Below are 22,176 nucleotides of genomic sequence, written 5' to 3'. Positions count from 1 at the left end.
AGCTAGTGTCATTTTCTCATGTGATATCTGCTTTCTAGTGTTCAGGCTTACTGCCTTTTTCTTTTTTTTTTTTGAGCACTTTTTAACATTCATTCCAGAATTACATTCTGGAAACATGTTCAGGTATGTCAATAAAAACGTAGAGCTTTTCAAAGGAAATCAATGTGTAAAGAAATAAAAAATGTATGTCTGGATATTCTATGTGGATATTCATGTGTAACAGGAGTTAAAATCCCATCCCAGTTAAACATGCACAGGTTTGTTCATATTTCATGACATGAAAGTTTTATTCCCATGGGTCATCTACCAATTCACTGGGTTCTGCTGCTAATCCAGTGATGCCTGTTTGATCTTGTAGCTCTGAACCGACCATCCTGAAGAACTTTCAGAATAGGTTGTTGAAGGAGTGGTTTGCTTTCAAGAAGAAATTTCTCATGCTCCACTCACTGTGCTGTATGTTTGCAGACTTGTGAGACCACCACAATGTCTTCCTGTGCACTGTAGGGTTCACTTAGGGTCATCTGTACCTCTGCTCACTGTTTGAGTAACGCCCCTATTCAACACATGTGTTTCACACTTCCCCTCAAGCACTAACCACTTTATTACATCATAACACCTTTCACTGATCTGTCCACATTTACCATTCAAGGTCTGTCCATTAAATCAGTGATGTAAAACGTTATTAAGCAGCTTTCTGTGTGAGCTTCCCCTGTCTGGGAGGTTTTATTCACCTATAAACTTACATATGGCTGGAACTGGAAAGTTTTGATCTTAATTAAATACTGAAGAGGAGGGGGCTACAAAGACACTAACCCCAGTTCCATGCTGTGAGAAATGTAGCTTAAAATAAAATACGATACAAATAATTTTAATCCCATATATAAATAGAAATATTGTGAAAAAATGTAAATGTTGAAGCTGAGAAAGTGATCTATTTTAAAATATTATTTATTTTTAAAAATATTTAATCTTTTTTTGTTGTTGTTGTTTTAACATTGGCCCATTTTGAACTGGATGCAAGCAACAGGTTTAAAAAATTTGGGACAGGTGCATATTTACAAGGGTTTGTTTTTTGTTTGTTTGATTGTTTGTTTTTTTAAACAACTTCTTCTTTTAAAGAACAGAATGCAGACTGACATTATCTTACTTAAATAATCAAGGCCTTCACTGAAAAAGACATTGTCTGAGTATTGCTATAAAACTGTATGTATCATTTAGCATTAACTGTGCCCTCACAGATGTGCAAGTCACTCTGACCATGTGTACTAATAGAACCCCACACCATCACGGATGCTGACTTTTGAACTGTGCACTTAAATCAGGCCAAACGGTCCCTCACCTCTTTAGCCTGGAGGATGTAGCACCCATTATTTTCTAAATTATTCCAAATTTTCATTTGTCTGACCAAAGGACATTTTTCCATTTAATTTCAGTCCAGAGGTGGAGGCGGCATTTCTGGATCCTGTTTTTATATGTAGGAAGTGTTGTTGAGCTCATGCAGTGATTTCCACTACAGAAACGTATCTATTTTTAAAGCAGTGCCACCTGAGGACTTAAAGACCACAGCCAACCACTACTGGTTTTGAGCCTTGATGATAAAATCCCCAGGTTCTTTGATATTTGGAGTTGAAAAATATTATTAATGAGTACTTTCATATTCACAGATAGGTGAATGTTTCTCAATCTTCTGAAAAACTCTGTCTCTCTGAGATGCTCTATTTAAACCCAGTCATGTCTCTGACCTGTTGTCAGTTAAACTAACTCCTTTGTTGTACACAATTTGCCCATTCCAGATTTTTTTAAACGTGTTGCTGGCATCAAAATCAAAATGGGCAAATATTTTTCTCCGATACAACAAATAGAAATATTGTCCCAAGTTTCTGGAACAGGGTTTGTACAGAGTTTAAAGTTGCTTATTTAGTGTGTGTGTGTGTGGGAGAAAGAGAACGTGTGTGTGTGTGTATGTATGTATATTCAAGATTCAAGACCTCAGAATTTCAGATATATTTCAGGTAAGCCAAAGGAGTAAAGTTTTAAACAGAAAGGAGAAAGAAAATCAAAGCTTATTACACAATACTCTCATAAATACTCCTCATCCTGCCAGGAACCAAAATTTATGGTTTTGTTTTTCTGAATAATGTTGTTTTTGCTGCATGCTGAATCCTTGCTGAAAATGATCACCCTCAGTCACTGTGGATTATACTTATGCCCTACAGAGTTCAAAATACAAACACATTGTTTATATGCACTGTGTAGTGTGAACATCCTATTAATTTTCCTGTTTGTAACACAATATATCCTCCATTATAAGTACATTTACTGTGAACCAGCCTAGAAGAAACATGAAGTATGACACACATACCAGGAATTTGCCTTGGTAAATGAACACACACACACACACACACACCACTATCTGTTAGGAAGTACTCGAGGAAATAAGACACATTAATTAAGGTGAAAATGAAATAAAATACACTGCTCAAAAAAATAAAGGGAACACTACACTAACACATCCTAGATCTCAATGAATGAAATGTTCAAGTTGAAAATCTTTATTCATTACCTAGTGGAATGCGTTGGGAACAAAATAACATAAAAATGATCAATGTAAATCAAAATTATTATCCCATGGAGGTCTGGATTTGGAATCATACTCAAAATAAAAGTGGAAAATCAAATTACAGGCTGATCCAACTTCTGTGGAAATTCCTCAAGACAAGTTCAAATGAGGCTCAGTAGAGTGTGTGACATCCACGTGCCGTATGACCTCCCTTTAACGCCTGGGCATGCTCCTGATGAGGTGGTGGATGTTCTTCTGAGGGATCTCCTCCCAGATCTGGATTAAAGCATCAGTCAACTCCTGGACAGTCTGTGGTGCAATGTGACATAGGTGGATGATGTCCCAGATGTGCTCAATTGGATTCAGGTCTGGGGAAAGGACAGGCCAATCCATAGCATCATGCAGGAACTGCTGACACACTACAGCCACATGAGGCCTAGCATTGTCATGTATCAGAAGGAACCCAGGGCTCATTGCACCAGCATATGGTCTAACAATGGGTCTGAGGATCTCATCCTAGTACCTAATGGCAGTCAGGGTACCTCTGGCTAGCACATGGAGGGCTGTGCAGCCCTCCACAGAAATGCCTCCCCACACCATTACTGACCCACTGCCAAACCGGTCATGCTGGAGAATGTTGCAGGCAGCAGAAAGTTCTCCACAGTGTCTCCAGACTCTGTCACATGTGCTTGGTGTGAACCTGCTCTCATTTGTGAAGAGCACAGGGCCCCAGTGGCAAATCTGTCAAATCTTGGTGTTCTCTGGCAAATGCCAATCGCCCTGCACGGTGTTGGGCTATAAGCACAAACCCCACTTGTGGATGTCAGGCCCTCATACCACCCTCATGGAGACTGTTTCTGACAGTTAGCACAGAAACATGGATATTAGTGGCCTGCTGGAGGTCATTTTGCAGGGCTCTGGCACTGCTCCTCCTGTTCCTCCTTGCACAAAGGAGGAGGTAGCAGTCCTGCTCTTGGGTTGGTGCCCTTCTACAGACCCCTCCACGTCTCCTGGTTTCTCCTCCATGCTCTGGACACTGTGTTGACAGACACAGGAAACCATCTTGCCACAGCTCGCATTGATGTGCTATCCTGGATGAGCTGCACTACCTGAGCAACTTCTGTGGGTTGTAGACACCACATCTTGCTTCCTCTAGGGGTGAGAGCATTGACAAAATGCAAAAGTGTCAAAAACATCAGCCAGAAAGGATGCGAACAGAGAAATGGTCTGTGGTCACCACCTGCAGAACCACTCCTTTATAGAGGTTGTCTTGCTAATTGCCTCTCATTTCTACCTGTTGTCTGTGCCATTTGTACAACAGCAGCATTCCCATTAATATGAATGCAGGTATCAATTTAATCACTGTCCCTATCAAAACATTATCCAGTTGAACAGTCTTTAATTGCAACTTCTGCACACCATACATCAATAGTTAATTTTCTTTTAATCACTTAAGTGTTTTTCTCTTTCCATCTCAACTCCAGTTTGAGGTCAGTTGGACCTGTTCAGCATCTATATATCTATCAACACTTGGTAAATATATTTGTTGCTTAAGGACATTGTTAATTATGACCACCTGTCTAATATGGGCGTTGTCCTTTTTGTGTTGCCAAAATAAGTCTGAGACCTGAGGTATCATGGACTCTGCATGACCTCTGATGGTGCCCTGTGGTATTTTGCAGATTGGACTTCTGACTACATCATACAGATGTGTTGTTGGATGGAGATCTGGATGGTTTAGAGGATCAACTGAGTTCTTGAACTCTTTGACATGCTCATGAGGCCAGTTCTACACAATTTGTGCAGAATGGCAAGGTATTATTCCCCTTAAGGATGTATGCTGTGCAGTAGCCCTGTCTGGAAGCACTCATGATATATCTCCCGATCCTTTATTATTTTTTTAATTTTATCACTTAAAGGCAATGTTTATGATTTTAATAAAAACATATTGAATAAAATGGTGTGCATGCTGGACACCTGTCTAATGTGTTTACGAAGCCCAGGCGTCAGTAAAACAAAAAATTCTTGGTCCAATATGCTAGGCCCTCTCTCTTTCTGCTTATGGCAAAGAAAGGGAATATGCACTTGTTTAGATGGCTGAGAGACTTCCAAATGTTGAAAACCGTGAAAAAAATGAGGATATTGCTTTTTTCTGCTCAATAGGTGGTTTTCTTAAGGTGGAACTGATGCCAAATTTGGCCAATTCTGAAAGAAAAAACCTGAATTAAAAACTTACAGACAGAGACTTCAGCCACGAACAAAAAGTAGTCTTTTTTCTCTTCAAACATAGTATTCCACGTTAAAAGACGCAACACTTCTGAACATAAACAAAAGAGAGAACAGCAGTTACCCAGAATCATCAACATTTCCTTTAAATGCATGAGTTCACAACATATAAAGTACAGTTGGTATGTTCAAAGGACTTGCAAAGTTTGAAAATGACGGCGTGTGTGAAGTGTAGGTCCATATAGCAGCCTTTGCAGTTTAAGGGCTTCAACCAGGAGGTGAGAAAGCCTCACCTGTTCTACATGAGGACATCTGCCCACACCGGTGTCGCTCTCCTACAAGTCTCAATGACTTCTCTCAGTCTACATGGATCATAGCACTCCTGTCAGGTTCTCTCACGTTGTCTAAGTCAGGATCCGTGTAGGTTTGCTAGGGAATGTCACCCGAGCGAGGCTGACATGATGAAGGGAATCCACTGAGAGGAGGTATGGAGAGACAAGCTGACGAGAGAGTGTGTGTCTGCCCTAGTTTGTAGGCCTGGCTGTCTGGTCAGCTCTGTGTCACATTATACGTGCTCTTTCTGCCCTCTCTCCCTCAATCGCTCTTGTTTGGGTGCACATGTCCTCATAAAACACATTTCCTCTATCAGTTCTCACAGCATGTCAACTGCAGCTTGTTCAAACTTTCAGCTTATTTTCTTAAGCCAAGATTGTAGACAACAAGTATTTAAACTTTTTACTGACCCTGATACTTTCTCTGGTGGTCTACGTTGAGCAAAGGTTTTGAACTGAAGTCTATTCCTGCTAATCATACTAGCAATTACTTAGCTTACTTATGGGGTAGTGTTATAAAAATGGAAACAAATGCACAAAGTTTAAGGTAGGCTGATCACAGTGTCCTTTATTTGTGGTCAGTTTATTATTGAGACAGGCCTAGCTTAAGGTGGTGATTCAGTTTTGGAATATTAAAATCAGTTATTACTGTTTAGACTTTTGAAATAAAGTCATCTAGTCCTTCCAGTTTAGTCATGTTATGGTTAGAGTAGTCTTATTTGAGAACAAGACAAAATATTGATCACCAAATATGCAACTTAAAACTTGCATCAGTCTAAATAGGTGGCAAAAAAACACTAAGACTTTTGTATTCCTATTATTGAGAAATTAGAAGTTTGTTCCCCTGTGATGCTGCTGCCATTCTTATTCCATGAGACCACAACTACCCTTGCCTTCGCTGGTGTGTTGTGCTGTACTAGGTCAGTTTTCTTTTAGCTATTTTTTTTTTCAAAATATAATAATATGACCATTTTAAAAAAGTGTTAATGGATGGAAGATTGTTTGAATAATTAGGTCCTCTATTCACATTTGTATATTCATGTACTTATAGTGCAAATATTTCATGGAAATGTAAATTTTCCACACTTTTTAAAAGAAGTTGGAGAAAATATTAAAATTTTAGAATGTACCATTTACTCAATAATCTATTGACTGCTGATATCGAACTGACATATATCCATCACTTCATCTTACAGCCTTTTAGTCCAACCCACTGACACCCGAGTTATATTCCTGGACTGATTGCCGAACCTGGGACAATGCAGATAAAGTCAGTCAGACCAGATAATGTCCACGTTTACTTCACATTATTATTTCATCTACATCAAGAAGGATCTGAAATAGTCCTGAATATGCTGCCTACTCCCTGGGATATTGTTTTACAAATGTTTCAAGGTACGTTGTCTGATATTTTAAATCCCATTTTAGCAGGCAGGTACATACAGGTTGTTATTATATTGCAACATATTTGTCTCAGGAGGGGTCACAGGTGCTGACATTCACTTACCGAACATACACATGTTCATGTTCTCTGGCTGCTAGCTCCTTGCCAAAGCACAAATAAGCAGACAGTGAGAAATCACAGAGGCGTTTTCTCTGGAGAGACACTGGCCTTCGCTCAGTGGTGTACTGTGATAATTTAGCTCCCTGGAAGGCCTATCTCTTTTCTTCAAGAAAGAGACAACAATTTCAGAGTTATGTGGCTGCAATGCAATTGTATTCTCAGAATGCCTGGTTTGAGATATGCACAAACTGCCTATCAGCTGATTGCTATTGTGGTCACACTGTTGCCTGGTGAGAACAAAGGAATCCATGAAAAGAGAATGTTCATCTTCTTCATTTCTTCCCTTTTCTCCTCAAACTTCTTCACCCTTGCATTTTCAGTGCACCATGCTTTTTAATCTTCTTCCAGTACAGTGTAAGTCTCTGTCTGAAGAATTACCCAGTGATCTGTCTCACAGTTTCTATAGATTCTTCTCATCAGTCTACCAAAGATGATGAAGTTTAACTTTAAAAGGTTACCTTGAAATTCTGTGGATTCCTGCTTCAAAACAAACTCTTACAAAGTCACAAAATCCTTCTGTGGCCCAGGGACTCAAACACATTTATAAACCATAGAATTTATTCAACATGTACAGGGATAAGAAAAAATATCAACAACACCAAAACTTTCAAGCTCAAAATTGATTTTTCAAAGGGCTCGACATCAGATGGTAAAATCCATCTTTCCCTCCAATCTTCCAAAAAGAAAAAGGGAAGAAAGCAAAACACCTTAAAACGTCTCCATGTCTCCAAACCACGTTACGGGCTTGTTTCTTCCGTTGTGTGCTCAAATTCAAAAGCCATGGCCGCAGGCCCGGATTGTCTGCTTCTGCTATCCTGATGAATATTTACATGCTTAAACATTTCAAATTAGAATTCATTAGTATAATCTTAGGTCTAGATCTAGATGAGGAGTTGTTTGATTAGTTGCTTGAGGACATGGCTTTTTGTGCTTGGTTTGTGTGTCTCTTACCTTTTTCTCTAACTGTCTTTTCATGCCTGTGTCTGGAGAATGATAGGCTTGGCATATAAAGAAATGTCATCTCTGTTAGAATTCACAAAGCATTGCATGTAGAACTTGAGTAGTGCCTATCATTATGGCTTGTTATTAGATCTCTTTGGTGACGTAGACCACTTTGGTTTAGATTACAGTGCAAAGTTTATCTTCCTGATTTTACTTTGCTGGCTCAGTATTTGTATTTGAGAAACTACAGTGATGTGGGACATGATAAAAAAAATGAATTCTGTATTCAGCACAAACCATATCACAGACTTAGTGCACATGTTCACTAGAACTGATTTAGGCCTAATTCTCTGGGTTAATACTGATACTGAACCATACAGATCAGTCATGTTGTTTAAATGACCTCCTTGTTTGTACATTCACTGTCCATTTTACGATTTCCACGTACAGACTGTAATCCATCTGTTGCTCTGTGACTGATCCGCTTGTACCAGTACAGCATACATTCACATACAGCCACCACATCAGTGTCAATGCAGTGCTTAGAATGATCCACCACCCAAATAATTTGCAGAGCAACAGTTGGACAACTCTCTGTAACCGTGGAACTAAAAAGTGCAGGTATGTGGTGAATGGATTTGATAAACTGGACCCTGAGAGCAGAAACAAGGAGGTGATTTTAATGTTATGACTGTTTGGTGTATATTGTTCTCTTTTGTGGGCAGTTGGAACTGGTCATATTGTCTGGAGAATGATTTGTGAATGGTGATTTACTTAAGTGTTATAATTATTCAAAGGGTTACTCCATTATGTGTTATTATGTATACAGTTAAATGAGGATATGCATATTTATATTAGACAAACCGTTTTGAATCTTTAAAAAAACGTATCTTAAAGATTACTAAATATGGCACAATTTAACTTAAATTTAAACTCAATTTAAATTTAGCTTCAAAATGAACTACTTCTAATTAAAGCAGATCATTCATTCATTCACCCAGTTTAATCACTTCGTCTTGTGCAGGGTCGCGGTTTGGCCTGGATGCTTACCTGAAATCTATTCATATATGAGCACTCAAGTGACCCAATATTATTTCTTTACAAATACTAAGCTTTAACATTAGCTACTACTAATAAAATCACTTCATTTATGATGAGCATTAAAAAGTCAGTCTCAAAATACTCAAAGACTGTACAATCCCACAAATGAAACTCTTATTTTACAGGAAGGGGTCATGTATATGTTGTGCTTCGTTTTCTTGTTATTAAGCTGTGAACGTTCATTAACATTTCTTTAATCGATTCAATGGAATCAAAAGAATAATTTCAAACAAACAATTTGTTAAAGAATCCAACATTAGCATCCTGAACACCAAAGAGGTGTTGGTTTTCTGTACAACTTCCGCAACATTTTATTGTAAATGTTATTCATATGAATTACTTAAAACATGTATTTGGTTGATCATACTGTTGTAAAAATATAATTAACAGTATAAATGCAGTGAATGAGACTAGAAATGGAAAAAAAATCTTCTAAGTGCAGAGTGAGGTGTATCTGGTGGGATTTCAGAAGTTTCACGGATTTGATGTCCAAACCCAGCCAGTGTGACTAAGATTCACTACACCCATTCTGTGAGCTGGTTCAGTGTGATTAGAATTCACTAGGCCCACTCTGTGAGTAGAGAATCTATGCTCCAAAGACTCACGCACCTGTTACTCCTAGGACCCTGCCAGCTTCCTGTAATTCAAGCTCTAATATGACAGTTTGTTAATTGTATTGTAAACATACTTTGATTGAGGCCCAGGGTGAGGCCCAGGGGTGATCACCATCCACAGAATCACGTTCCATTGTAGCCATTATGGTTATCATGTCATGGAGTGTATGTGATTGGCTGTGTTTCATCTAAAAGGTGACCTCATTATGGCTGGACAGAGGTGTGTAAGGGTGTTGACAACAAAGGCAAAAAAGAAAATCTATATAAAATATATAATGTGTGTGTGTGTGTGTGTGGGTGTGTGGAATTATCATGCAAATGTACATTGAATCACTGAATTAAAATGTTTTTATCCAGTACATTCATTATGAATATGACAAAAAATGTATGCAAATATTTGCTTAATTGCTTAAAAATAGTTAAGTAATTGTATATTTTAACTTTTCACTCTGATAGAATACTTGACACAACTGCAATACCCTTAATGAGTTTGTAAATACACTGGGGTCCGGTTTTCCAGATGATGTTTAAGCACAGTCCTAAACAGACCTACATCATGGCTTTAAGAATTCTCACTCTCCTTGATGCATGAAGCTTCAGCCTTAATGAAAGGTAATGGTTCTCCAGAGGGTCTGGGTTTGGACAGGGTTATAGGAGGATAAAGTGTGATTGTAGCAGTAGATAACAGCTCTCTCTTCTCTTTACAGGTGCTTGAGGTCGATCTTGTGCTTTAGAGGAAGTGGTATAGGGAGAAGCAAGTGTCGCCCCCAACAAAGTACGTGTACAACAGGATATCCGACACAGGAGACGTTAGCCTTGTGTTGCGAGATGATAAAAAAGGAGAAAAAAAAAATAGATATCACAATGATCCGAGAGTCACACAACAGGGTCTTGTTTTGTCACCTCATTCATTTTGGTGCTCATTCTTTTTTCTTCACCTTTTGATCTTAGAAACAGCCTATACGGCCCACGCTATGTTCACACACGCGATGCCTGCTCTTGACATGCAGCATGCTAATGTGACTAACACATGCTTCTGAAGCTGTGGCATGTTTACGCTATGTTTCCTACTGCTTACTCACCCCTTATCATCATATTCCTTAGCGCTACCTACTTCATGCGCTGTTAATTTCGTCGTAAGAATGAGCATTAATTGCCACTTGATTGATGGCTGGAGAGCAGGCTTAATTCTGTCATTGAGGGGGATAGTAATTGTTTTCAAATGGGTTTAAGGGTGTCTTTTTGATCAGCTTTGTGAGCAAGTGAAGAGGAAATGTAGAGAGTGAGGAGGCACTACTCACGGGGCCCATTAGAAAATTGCCAGTAAGCAAAGTTGCAAATAAGCTGTCACACAGTACAAATGAGATTACCTTTCCAACGTGCCCTGAAACCTGCACACAGGGGGATACAGGGCCAGCCACGGCAGAACAAGGCACAATCGCCTGATTTATCTCTCTTCTTCATCTTCCACTGGTTGTTCTGGCTGCTGTTTTGCCGTGCATGGGGTGCAAAGCAGTTGACAGAGCGCTCGGAGCGGGAGTTAATCGGTTCACGACAACGTCTGAAGTAAAGCAATGCAGCGCTTCAGGTCAAAGCAGCATCTTAATAGCCTCCTTTTATTGCTATCATATGATTCAAATACACTTTGTGCAACAAGGATTGGAATAACTGCCAGATATATTGAATTACACTGTTGATGTCACAGAGATGGTTTGCCTCTTCATTTGAGTTTTGGTGATAAAATGGTTTGCTTGCATTGTAATCCTCATTTCAGTGCCTGTAGCAGTATTACATGATGGGCCTGTACAGTGTTTCGCAAAGGACTAATGCAAAAGGGGACTACAGTGGCATGTGTTTGTTTATTATAGACACCAGGAGTTTCCACATTCTCTGCTTTTTTACATTTGGTGTGAAAAGGCATGAAAATGACTAGTCAGTGGGAAATCTTGTGTGTCCTTTGGTGTCTGTTTTGAAAATCCCTTGTTCAAAAATAGTGCTGTTTATTGGTGGGGATTAAGAAGTCCACAATATCAGACTTTGTATTTCAGTAATCGTGATGACAGATGTGAAGACAGATAAAAGACTGGAGATCTGAATTCAGTGCAATAAATATAGTCGTTAGCCTGCTAAGCCTGATGAAACTCTTTCCATGAACAAAAGCGTGCTACCTCATTATTTCCATTCTTTAATTAATGTTTATGAATCTTAAAATATACCAGTCATTTTAGCTCCACTGCTTGCATGAGTCAGTAAGGACAAGCCTATGGAACATTTCTATACCTGAAGTAATTAGCATCAGAAAGAGGAGCAACGTTTGTGTCTGTGCGTGTATGTGTGTGTGTATATATATATATATTATTATTTTTTTTTTTTTAAGCTAATGCTGAACAGCTAGACTGGCTGTATGCATTAGGTGTGCAAATTAACTATGGTAACTGCTGCATACTATTAAAACAAATGACAATTTGCTTTCTATTTAAAAAAAAAAAAAACTAAAAGCATTAATTAAGCATTAATATGCAACGTTCACAATGGCTGACATCAAAGTCACCAGCTTTAAATAGTTTAAACCAAAGATTATATAACAAAATACAATATTATTATTATTATTATTATTTGTTAGGGGTTTAATATGTAATTCTTTAATCTAATTGCCATATTCAAACTTCTTTATTTTTAGGTTATATTTGGTGAATAAAATGACAACTGTTATTTTTATTACAATGCAGCAGTTACCATAAAATGAAAAAAGAGTGGGGAAATGTTTGAGTTTTTAATACATTTTACATACACACACACACACACACACAACTTTTAAACTTTAAGACTTGTACACTTAATACTTATATACCAAAAAGTTCCTGTTCCTGTAGTAGTCAATAAATTTAACTTTATATAAATATATGTTTTTAAGTGTGTGTGTGTGTGTGTGTGTGTGTGAGTAAGGTAAATCTGAACCTGCTTGATAGGCTTGTGGATGTTGTGTGGGTTTAGCATTGGGAGAAATTCAAACAAGAAAAATAAGTGAGAAGTCATCAGAAGTGCAGATTAGTAGACCGTTGTGTATTTAGAACATAGTGCTGTGTATAGGGCTTTACATTTTTAACCTCTTTAGGCCATTTTGCTATTTCTTGGAAAAGATGATCAAATTTTCACTTTGGATAAACAGTTTCTAGAGACAAAGGACCACAAAACTCATCTAGTGTGCACCAAAGCCTCATATTCTCAGCTGGCTTAATGTAACCTTTTGTATGTCCAAAATTATGATACTTAGACAGATCTGGAAAACAGAGGCTCGTCCTTTGAGTAGATGTTTGTTACCATTGTATTACTGAGAGAAGATAAAATGTGGTGAACCTTGCTCTATATCTCAGTCATTTTAAGTGCTTGTGAACATGGCTGCCAGCATTGCTCAGTGCTATTGTGGTGGATTCTCTTTTGCACAGAGAGAAAAAGAACCATAAATCTGAATCTGGAGTACAGTTATGATGCCGTTATAATTTTGCAGTGAGCGTAGAAACATGCAAAGACCATGCAAATTGCAGATGTGTGGCTGAGTGTTGACTGAATGTAGCGATACTTGTCATAGAGAGTCCTTTCTGGAAAAGGTCAAGAGGTGAATTGGGTCAGCAGGCTGAATGAGTTGGAATGGCCTTGCCATCTGACCTTACGTTTAACTCCATATCAAAATCTCACACAAAATCAGGCCTTACTGGAAAATAAAATTATGCTTATAACAGTGGAGAATAGTGTAAGAGAACAACCAACAACAGGATTTAAACAGACAATAAGATAAATCATGAACAATCCATTTACGGAGCACAAAGTACAAAAATTTTGGAGACATTTACCCATGTGGCCCTGTGAAGTCCAAATTGACTTGAAAGCACTTAAAGATAACAATTTAATTATATTACAGACTCCATTATCATGTTTTACACACTTCCCCTCTGTTTTATTCATTGTTGTAGACTCTGCCAGGTGACCCGCTGTTTATTCATTATTCAAGTCTTTCAAAAGTGTATACTTCTGCATCCGAAAGCACCTTGTTTTTCCTTGGTGATTTTTCTGACTAAAGGTTAATGGCAGATTTCACTCATACAGAACTGTACTAAAGGCTTGTACAGATGGATGCAGTCCAGTTTTTCTGTTTCGCATTGGCCTTCAGGACATATTATCCATGCACCACTCCTTTAACGCTGCATGCAGCACAACATGATTGATTTGAGCTCTCGCTTTGCACAATGACACTGCAGCAGTGAATGAGGCTGGGCTACACTGCCTTACATGGGCAACCGTGGCCAGGGCTCTGCTGGAATTTTGCCCCTTGACGTCACTGCCTGTTACTCTATGATTTGGGGGGAAAAAAGAAGGCTGTGTTCAAATTAGCGTGATTGGGCACTAAGTAGAAGGCGCAGCTAGACCGTGGAATTCGGGCCGCCAGAATTCTATTCATGAGCTAAGCGTCCTAGTCAAAGGGCAAGTCTTCACTAGTTCGATTGGGACACAGCCCTCACTTTTTTTTTTTTTTTTAAAGTTTCACTTTAACTGGGACCTGAAACTCCTGATTCTTAGAAAGCGAGGTAAGAGAAACATTGAACCTTCTCTCCTCTGTCTCCCAACGCGGGGTTTGGCCACCGGTCTCTTGTATACGGGTCGCTTTCTTTCTCTGCCCAAAACGCGCAGCAGTGAAGCGTGGATTGGAGCTGTTTGTGGGGCTTTTGTGCGAAGGTGAATGGGGATGTGCAGGCAGGCAGCGGGGCTGTGTTAGAAATGGAGGGCGTGGGCTCGCTCCGGAAAAGTAGGAGGGGGTCAGACAGACACTTTTCTAAAGAACTGAACCATTTCATACGTTTGCACACCTTGTCTAACACGCCGGGTTTACGTTGACGTTAGTTTACGCTAAGGGCAGCCGTTAGCCCCGTAGCACTGTGTGAGCGAACAGTGAAACTTGTCTCCATACTTCTGAGAAGTCGTCGAGGGGATACAAATGCGGAAATGTAAGTGTAGGGAGGGAGGCAGGCTGCTACGTTTTACACACACACACACACACACACACACACACACACAGCTGATTTAAGTCAACGTGTCTTCTCATGGCTAGCACTGAATGCTCTTACACTCTTCATTTTGTTGAGCGCTGCTAAACCTCGCAGTCTCTACATCTTCACCCTTTGGTTAAAAGTAAAGGATGTCACCCATGAGTCAGCATGTGTTGGGTGATCTGGTGGGCAGAGTGGCATTAAACCCCCTTCAAATAAATGTCTCCTAACCTTAGAACAAAAAAAAAAAAAAAACCAACAACAGACCTTACAGTAAAACTATAAATCAGTTATTGCTTCAACAACAACTACTTCATTTTATTTAGTCTCCGAACCAGTAATTTCTCAACAGAACTCATACAAAAGCTAAGTTATTGCGGAGTACAGGTGAAATTCTCACGTTTTTCTTTTGTTTCTGGCAGCAGTGTACCAAAATAGAGATTTAACATCACAGAACAATGACAGTTTCCCAAAATACTGATTCAGCGTATCGAAAAGTTCTTTAGGTTGAAAAAATCCGGACATACTGACTGTTTGGCTGTTTCTCAATACCAAGACCCCATAGAATAGGCTTGTGTTCTGTGGAAGCATGTTCTTGATACGTCACCTTGCAAGAGCTAACTTGTGATGACGTAGTGAAAGATGGAACTGGCAGGTCAGGAGTTTGCATCCTGTGGCAGATTAAGAACAGCGTCCTATCTTTTTAAGTTTTCTTAGGCTTTGTGCTCTTGCATGTTGGAATGTAGCATGTATCATAAAGCAAAAGAAGGATGCAAGAGCATATCCATATTGAACTGCCGCTATCTCAAAATGCTGATGTATTCTTATAACTCTATGTTGTGTAGAAATGCCAAGAACAGTTGTTACTTTGGCATAAAACGTCATTGATGATCAGTACTTATACAACTGTTATTGTTTATAGAAGGGCATTATTTCATTGTACACTTTCTTGCTGAAACATGTAGCAAACACACAATATGTTGGAGTGTATTTAGCTTAGATTACCACGTGTACATGGTGACATTGTTTTGACAATCTTATGCAACATAAAAAATGTTTCAGTCCAGAATTGCATTCATTTTTGGCTGAGATCTTGCATTGATGACTGAAAATAACACCCCTCTGTAATGTCTTCTCCAGCACGTCCAAAGACTTTCAATGGGGTCAGGCCAGGACTCTGTGAGAACCAATTCATGTGTGAAAATGATTCCTCATGCTCCCAGAACTACTCGTTCGAAATTTGAGCCAGAATCTTGGCATAGCTTTGCTGGAATGTGCCAGTGACATTAGCGAAGACTAAAAATGCATTGATGAGATAACCTAGTCATTCAGTACATTCAGTTTTTCAGCTGACATTTTTTTGCCACATAATGTTGCTGAGACAAGACTTGCCCAATTTAAGCAACCCCAGAACACAGCACTACCACGGGTAGGGGGCAGCCACAAAAGAGTGTGTCCATGTGTGTGAACTTGCACATGGGGAATTAGCTCTGTCTGAATGGGTCTTGGTCCAAGCCCACCCTTGGCTTTGCCCCTGGTTGGATAGATTGATTCATAAGCTTCTCTTCTTACCCTAATGTGCCAGTTACTCTAGAACAGGGTAAATCTGGATGGTTCACAGGGTATTTTTTCATTGCTCCAGAGTCCAAAATTTATACTCCGTAACAAATTGATGCCCCCCCACGCTGAGGCCCATGTTTAAATAATGTGATAAATATTTCCTAACTCTGTTCAACAGTTTTTTCTTTGCTTGATGCAGGCCAATAATGTAACACTTCTGAAACACAGTAACACATTTTTCTTAACCTGAGCATATATTAATCACGTCAGTGATTATCGAATTCCAGACTCTTAAGTAACAGTGGCTTTTATTTTGACAAGGCAGTGCGCTGAATCAATGTTTTAACCTTCTGTTGCCAGAAGTTCAGGAATTATTTAAAAGCCCACATTGCCTTGGGGATGGATATTTAAACCTTGAATAATGGCAAGTAATATGATGTTTTCATTTTTTTTGTTTATAACTCCTTTATAAACAACTTTCTTTTAAAATGCAGTATTTTACTTTTCAGTACTTAAGATCTACACATCTAAAAGTAGATCTGTCATCTATCATGATCAAACTTTTCTAACCCACACGAAGAAAAGTTACAAGCTACAGCTAACTACATTACATTGTGTGTATGTGTGTGTTTGTGTGATTGTGCTATTTCAGGCTAGATTTGTTACAGGTCCAGAAATAATTGCTTAAGCTCAAAGTGAACACTATAAACAACAGCAAAGTTGTCTAGGTGTTATCACCAATAAAACTAAATTAAACTAAAGCACAGAAATTATTGGGGCCCAGTATAAATTGCTAAAGTAAAAAATATGGAGAGCATTGATTGTTATGTTTAAAAAGACAAGTATTGTAATTTGGAAATACTTTATAATTTGGTATGTTTGTTGCCTGCTGTGAAACTTCAGGCCAGCATGTTTATCAGCCACAGCTTTCATTTTGGCATATGTTATCAATATTCTTTTTATAACAGGTTTTAAATGGGGACATTTATCCTAGCAACACAGAGCTTATGAGCTGCTGTTAGATGCCTTAGACCAGTCAGAATCAACAAAACACCTGCAAACTATACATGATCACATAGCACCAAATAACTGACTGACTGTTGAGGTAGAAGAAGTAAAGATGCTTGAAAACAGACATGGACCATAAATTCTTTACAGTTTGGTCTGAAAATCACTATTTATTGCCCTAAATCAGCACTTCTTCATATCGATCAGTTTTGCCTGTACAATGTCTGATTCAAATTATTTATTCCTTAACAACCACAATCACATCTTCTCTTCTGTTGGTTTAGCATTTAGCATTCTGCTTTTAGTTGCATGTGAAATGGAAGTGTGCAATCCTGTGGCTTGCTAATGTGTTAGGACACAGGAAGCTGTAGGCTGCTAGTTTAGATAGCATGAGTCAGAGAAAACCACTGACATTTTGATCACATACTTAATTTCAGTGTGTTCCTGTGAATAAACTGGCTTTGAAGGTTAGTGTTTACCAGTCTGGGTCTTGATCAGATATTTTAAATATCACACTATAGTTTGCTTTTCTGAATGTCTCATAACATGCAGATGTGTTTGTCCCTTGCAAGTGTAATTAGTTGCGATATTCATTTTTACCACATTTTCCTATGTTTACTACTTAATCCCTCTTAGATGAGTAGTGTTATCTGCAGTTAGATGACGACATTGCTCTCATCGCCTGTCCTTGACTTCAGTCAAAATGTGACTTTTTAAATGTTCTTTTTATATATTTTTTAAAGACCTGGACACATCTGACTTGCCAAGGTACAGTAATGTTGTGGCATGTCATTCATTTGACCCAGAATGTGCTTCCTATTTCAATAAGGCCTGGTCTTGTTGAAGCTGCCTTATCAGACAATAGTGCATTCTCTGTTTGCTTACTTGTATACAGGGAGCTAAATGGAGACAGTTTTCCTATTCTGTTTTAAAAGACTTTATTTTTCTTTGGGAAAGCAAATATTTCAATCGCAACTTGGCAAACATGTCTAGACCACAGACATTGTTTCTCTCAAAAGTAGCTAATGTGCTGAAATATTAATCCATCCCCCTACAGAAAGGATATTCAAACTTTCACTTTGATATGAATTTCAAATCAATAACATCAAGGCCCCTGCAGAGCTCAATCATCAAACCGAATTTCTCTGTCATTCCCCACCAAACGTTTTAACTTCACCAACGTTGAACCCGACTGTCTTTAAAACCTCGAGTTAAAAAAGGGACATGTTTGACAGGCTCTCCGATGCTCGAGTTAAAAGTTAAGTCTTGCCTTTGAGGTTAGCTTTCTTCGTTCTCTGCTGTAAGTCCCTTTGCTATTTTAATACAGTCTTTTTATGAATAGCGATTCTGCACGCCATCACCGTACACTAAAAGAATAGGCCACAGTGCACTTTCCGTTGCTGGGAGACTACAAAGAACAGAGAGATAACTTGAGTAATTATGCTATAGTCTCAATATTGTAAAAGCATCCACATGCACATAGACTTATCTTTAAGGATCACAAGAATGTGATTCAGAAAATGTTATAAACATTGTTTTATTGTAATTAGCTATATAGCTGATATTCTCCTTTCTTAGGTAGACAGCTGGCTTTTGACCAAAAAAGTATACAAAAAGCCATTTTGGCATTGGTAAACTTTAGTTCTTTAGGTTATTTTATAAAATACTTAACAGAATAATGACTTTTTAGCACAGTGTCAAACTGGTGGGTGAAATGTTTGTGTACAAAGCCTAGAAGAATAAACCCTAATGCAAACCTGCAGAAGCTCAGAGGAAAAAATGCTTACACACCAGCTACTTTCTGATAAAACACCTACAAGTGAATTACACTCTTGGAGGGTTTTCTTATAATAATAATAATAATATTTTTTTAAGTATGGCTCAAATGGGAGTGTCTTCTGCAAAAATGCATAGAACGTCTTTTTTCAGTAATAAAACATTGTAAAGTCCAGTAATCCAATTGAATTGCCCTAGATTTCATTCAGATTTAAGTAGTGTCTGACCAGCGTTCACTGGAGAGGCAGTTTTTCACCTTGTCTTCAGCTGGGAAAAATGACACAGTCCCTCTTTTGCCCATTGTGTTGTCCATAATTTCTTCATGTTGAATATTGTAATAAAATATTCAAAATTAATTTCTAGGAAGGATCATGTATGTGGTCTTTATTGTATACTGTATCTTCCCAAATCTACGCAGAAAACCCCTCTTAGAACATATTTAACTTCTTTACAGCACACTCATTGCTGAACTTCACATGTACAGCTTTCCATAGAGTATTCTCCGTATAATAATATGCTCTGAAGAATCCATACATATCTGTGGTCACCATGGTCAATGCCATGGTTAATCTAGAGGAATGTAAAGGCAACCCCTACCTTAATGGGTCGTGCAGCATTGTGCACCATATTCTCTGGAATAATCCTCTAAAATGAGTTGAATTCAAACATAAGCATTAGTAACGGACCTCACAAATGCTCCTGGTTGTATGCACTCAAATTCTCAGTGCAGTGTTTCAACATAATCTTGGAAAGCTGATTCGGTCGCAGTGGAAGTTTCTCTACTAACATCTTTTTCTGTCTTAATTTAAGATCCAAGGGGCAGTTTGTACATGTGATGTATGACCATTCCCCTTCAGCACCTGCCTTTGGCTTCTGTTCTAAGACAGATTCAACTCAACAGGTTTTCTTTTTCTTTTTTTGCTTCATATAAGGAAACATGCTGACACTATCTCCTGTCATGATTCGCTACATGCTGCAAACGTAGAATATATATATATATTAGTCTGCAAACATCAGAGCATTATTGTAATAAATCTTTTGCTGACTTTGGTGGTGTGACACACTTTCTCATGATGGCTATACAGAAGCTGCTGCCCAATACATATTGAGTACTTTAATGGAAAGCTATAATAGAACTTTTTAAACCATTGTCCATTGTTGAATACACTCTCTAATCTTAAATGGAGGTGGCAAAAATGTTTTTATTTTATTTTATTTTTTTCCCCCGCCTCTTCTCTCTAGTGATGCCACTCTTGATTTCTTGATGGATGGTTCTTTTATAAACGTTTTGTAAATGAGGTCTCAGTGTGTGAAGAATCTTTTTAAAGTTTACATAATGTAGAGGTTCTTCAAGGTTGTTTCTATGACAATGACTATGTCTATGACTATCCAAACCAAGACCTTTTTAATGAATGTTGAATGAAGAAATTTATATATATATATATATATATATAGTGTGTGTGAGTAAATTAATTAATTAATTTATTTATTTCAATTATTATAATTTTTTTTAAGCTTACTTCATTTGTGCTAGAATTAACAGTAATTCTAAAGGGCCATGGGGTTGTACAGTGATAGGAGCTGGATGACTGAAGGTATAATGGTTTTCTGAAGCTGTGCAACTGTCCCTCAGGCTGCATAGGACTGCAGTAGGGTTGATCCAGTTGCCTGTGACACCTCTGTGATTTTCACCAGACCTCTCCTTGTTCCTTGTCACCCTCTGTCATGTCACTCACAGCAGTGAATGCACAGTAAGTGTCCTGTGTGTAGTATAAGGTTGCTCCTAACCAGGCTGAACTGCATGGTCAAACTGTAGAAATTTTATTGCCAGAATAGGCCTTCCTTAAAAAAATAAATTATTATAAAGACACAGTATGAAAACAGGTATAAAATGTTTCTTTACAGTGTTTAGTCGACCTGCTTTAATATGTATAGCTTTTTGCTATATTTGCCTTGCAAAAAGCAATGTGCTATTTCTATGTTTTGAGTGACAACTAACATAAACAACTTACTTATGGGAACATACACTCTGACACGCTCTCTCTCTCTCTCTCACACACACACACACACACACTTAAATAATGCATTAAATCCAAAGAGAAGGCAGGCTGTGTATGCAGCCTTCTCAAATGAAAATAGTCTCATTCTTCATTTCCTGTTCATGGTTGATGTGTATAAATGTCTTTAGGCTTTTATGCGTCTGGTGCTTTAGGTCAATACCTTTTGACATTTAGTCCTTTTTACCTCTCAGCTTAGTGACAGCTTGGAACGCGCTCCTTTTAATGTCTTTGTTCTCACCAAGGTGTTTTCTCTGTTCAATTCAGTTACATTTTTGTTGCTGACGCCATCACCTAGTCCTTGCTCACTGGAGATGTCAGTCATTGAATAAACACTGCTCAAGGCTTGCTTTTAATTTTGCTATTTGTGACTGATTTCTTTTAGGCAGAATCCAGCACAAATTGAATTTGAGGAATTTTCTGTTTAATTCTCAGGTTCGGTCGTGTGCCTAATCAAGCCTGATCCTGACGAGAGATTATTGGAGCAGTATAAGAAAAACTGTGCAGTGATCAGAGGTATGTGGATTCCTGCTTTATGCTGCATACTTATGAGTCACAAGCATTGGAGATATGTTGAAAGATCAACCGTTGACGTCTTGTGGTCAGACTGAAGAATGTAAATTAAGTAATTTGTGATCCTCACATTTGATTGCACACCATCTTCATTGCACGTATTCTTTCCTGCAGGTGTGATGTTAAATGTTTCACTTAAATATACACAAGGATTTTTTAATAATTGAAAACCACTATAAGACCAACCTAATGCCTGTTGCATCCATATAAAGGTTGGATATTTAAACAAGATTGTTTACAACATGTTTGCAGTGGTACTATATGTACATTGCATGCAGTCTAGAAGATTGTCGCTGTAATGTCATCAATGAGCTAATTTGAAGGTATTAATGGAGTGCAAGGTACAGAACAAACATCAAAAAACTTGCATACTTGGGTGGCATTAGTGATAGTATGAGAGGATTCCGTACCAAGGCAAACTCAGCAGTGATACCCAGGATTGTTACAACTGTATTAATCCACATGACCTGCCGTTAAAACGTTCTAGCCCTGCTGCTTCCGACCATGTGCTTATTGCCATCTTGTTACATCTATGAACAGTTTGCAAATGCAACATCCCTTGAAGCCCAGCAGCCATGGCCTAATTGTTAGAGAAGTGGGCTTGAAGCAGGAGGGTTGCTGGTTAAATCCCTATAACCAGAAATTATGGGGCAGTGGAATGAAGGAACTGAGTTGTCCTCTTCCCTCGATCCACAGATGAGGTGCCCTTGAACACGTCACCTAAAGCCTAACGTGGGTGCCACGTCTGCGCTTTGAACACTTTGTCATGAAGCTTCAACCATTCCTGAAAAGTTTCTGCAGTGTGGCATGCGGAAAGATTC

General features: G+C 38.5%; 1 protein-coding gene across 6 annotated transcripts in view; it reads left to right on the top strand.

Moving 5' to 3' along the window:
• Nucleotides 1-22,176, top strand: part of lpp (LIM domain containing preferred translocation partner in lipoma) — a 269,809-nt gene that overhangs the window by 37,074 nt on the left and 210,559 nt on the right. For 2 of the 6 annotated variants that reach the window (XM_066663357.1, XM_066663351.1), the window contains exons 3-5: nt 9,860-9,951; nt 10,047-10,114; nt 21,218-21,298. The gene's annotated coding sequence lies outside the window, so the exon portion shown is untranslated. Of the gene's footprint in view, nt 1-9,859; nt 9,952-10,046; nt 10,115-13,875; nt 13,923-14,210; nt 14,340-20,426; nt 20,477-21,217; nt 21,299-22,176 lie in introns of those variants that run through there. The other 4 variants (XM_066663352.1, XM_066663354.1, XM_066663355.1 and 1 more) reach the window with 4 other exon arrangements.

The sequence above is a fragment of the Hoplias malabaricus genome, chromosome 3, assembly GCF_029633855.1.
Source record: "Hoplias malabaricus isolate fHopMal1 chromosome 3, fHopMal1.hap1, whole genome shotgun sequence".
NCBI classification, from domain to species: Eukaryota; Metazoa; Chordata; class Actinopteri; order Characiformes; family Erythrinidae; genus Hoplias; species Hoplias malabaricus.
Note: the sequence above shows the minus strand (reverse complement) of the source record. Positions and strands in the feature narration are given on the sequence as shown.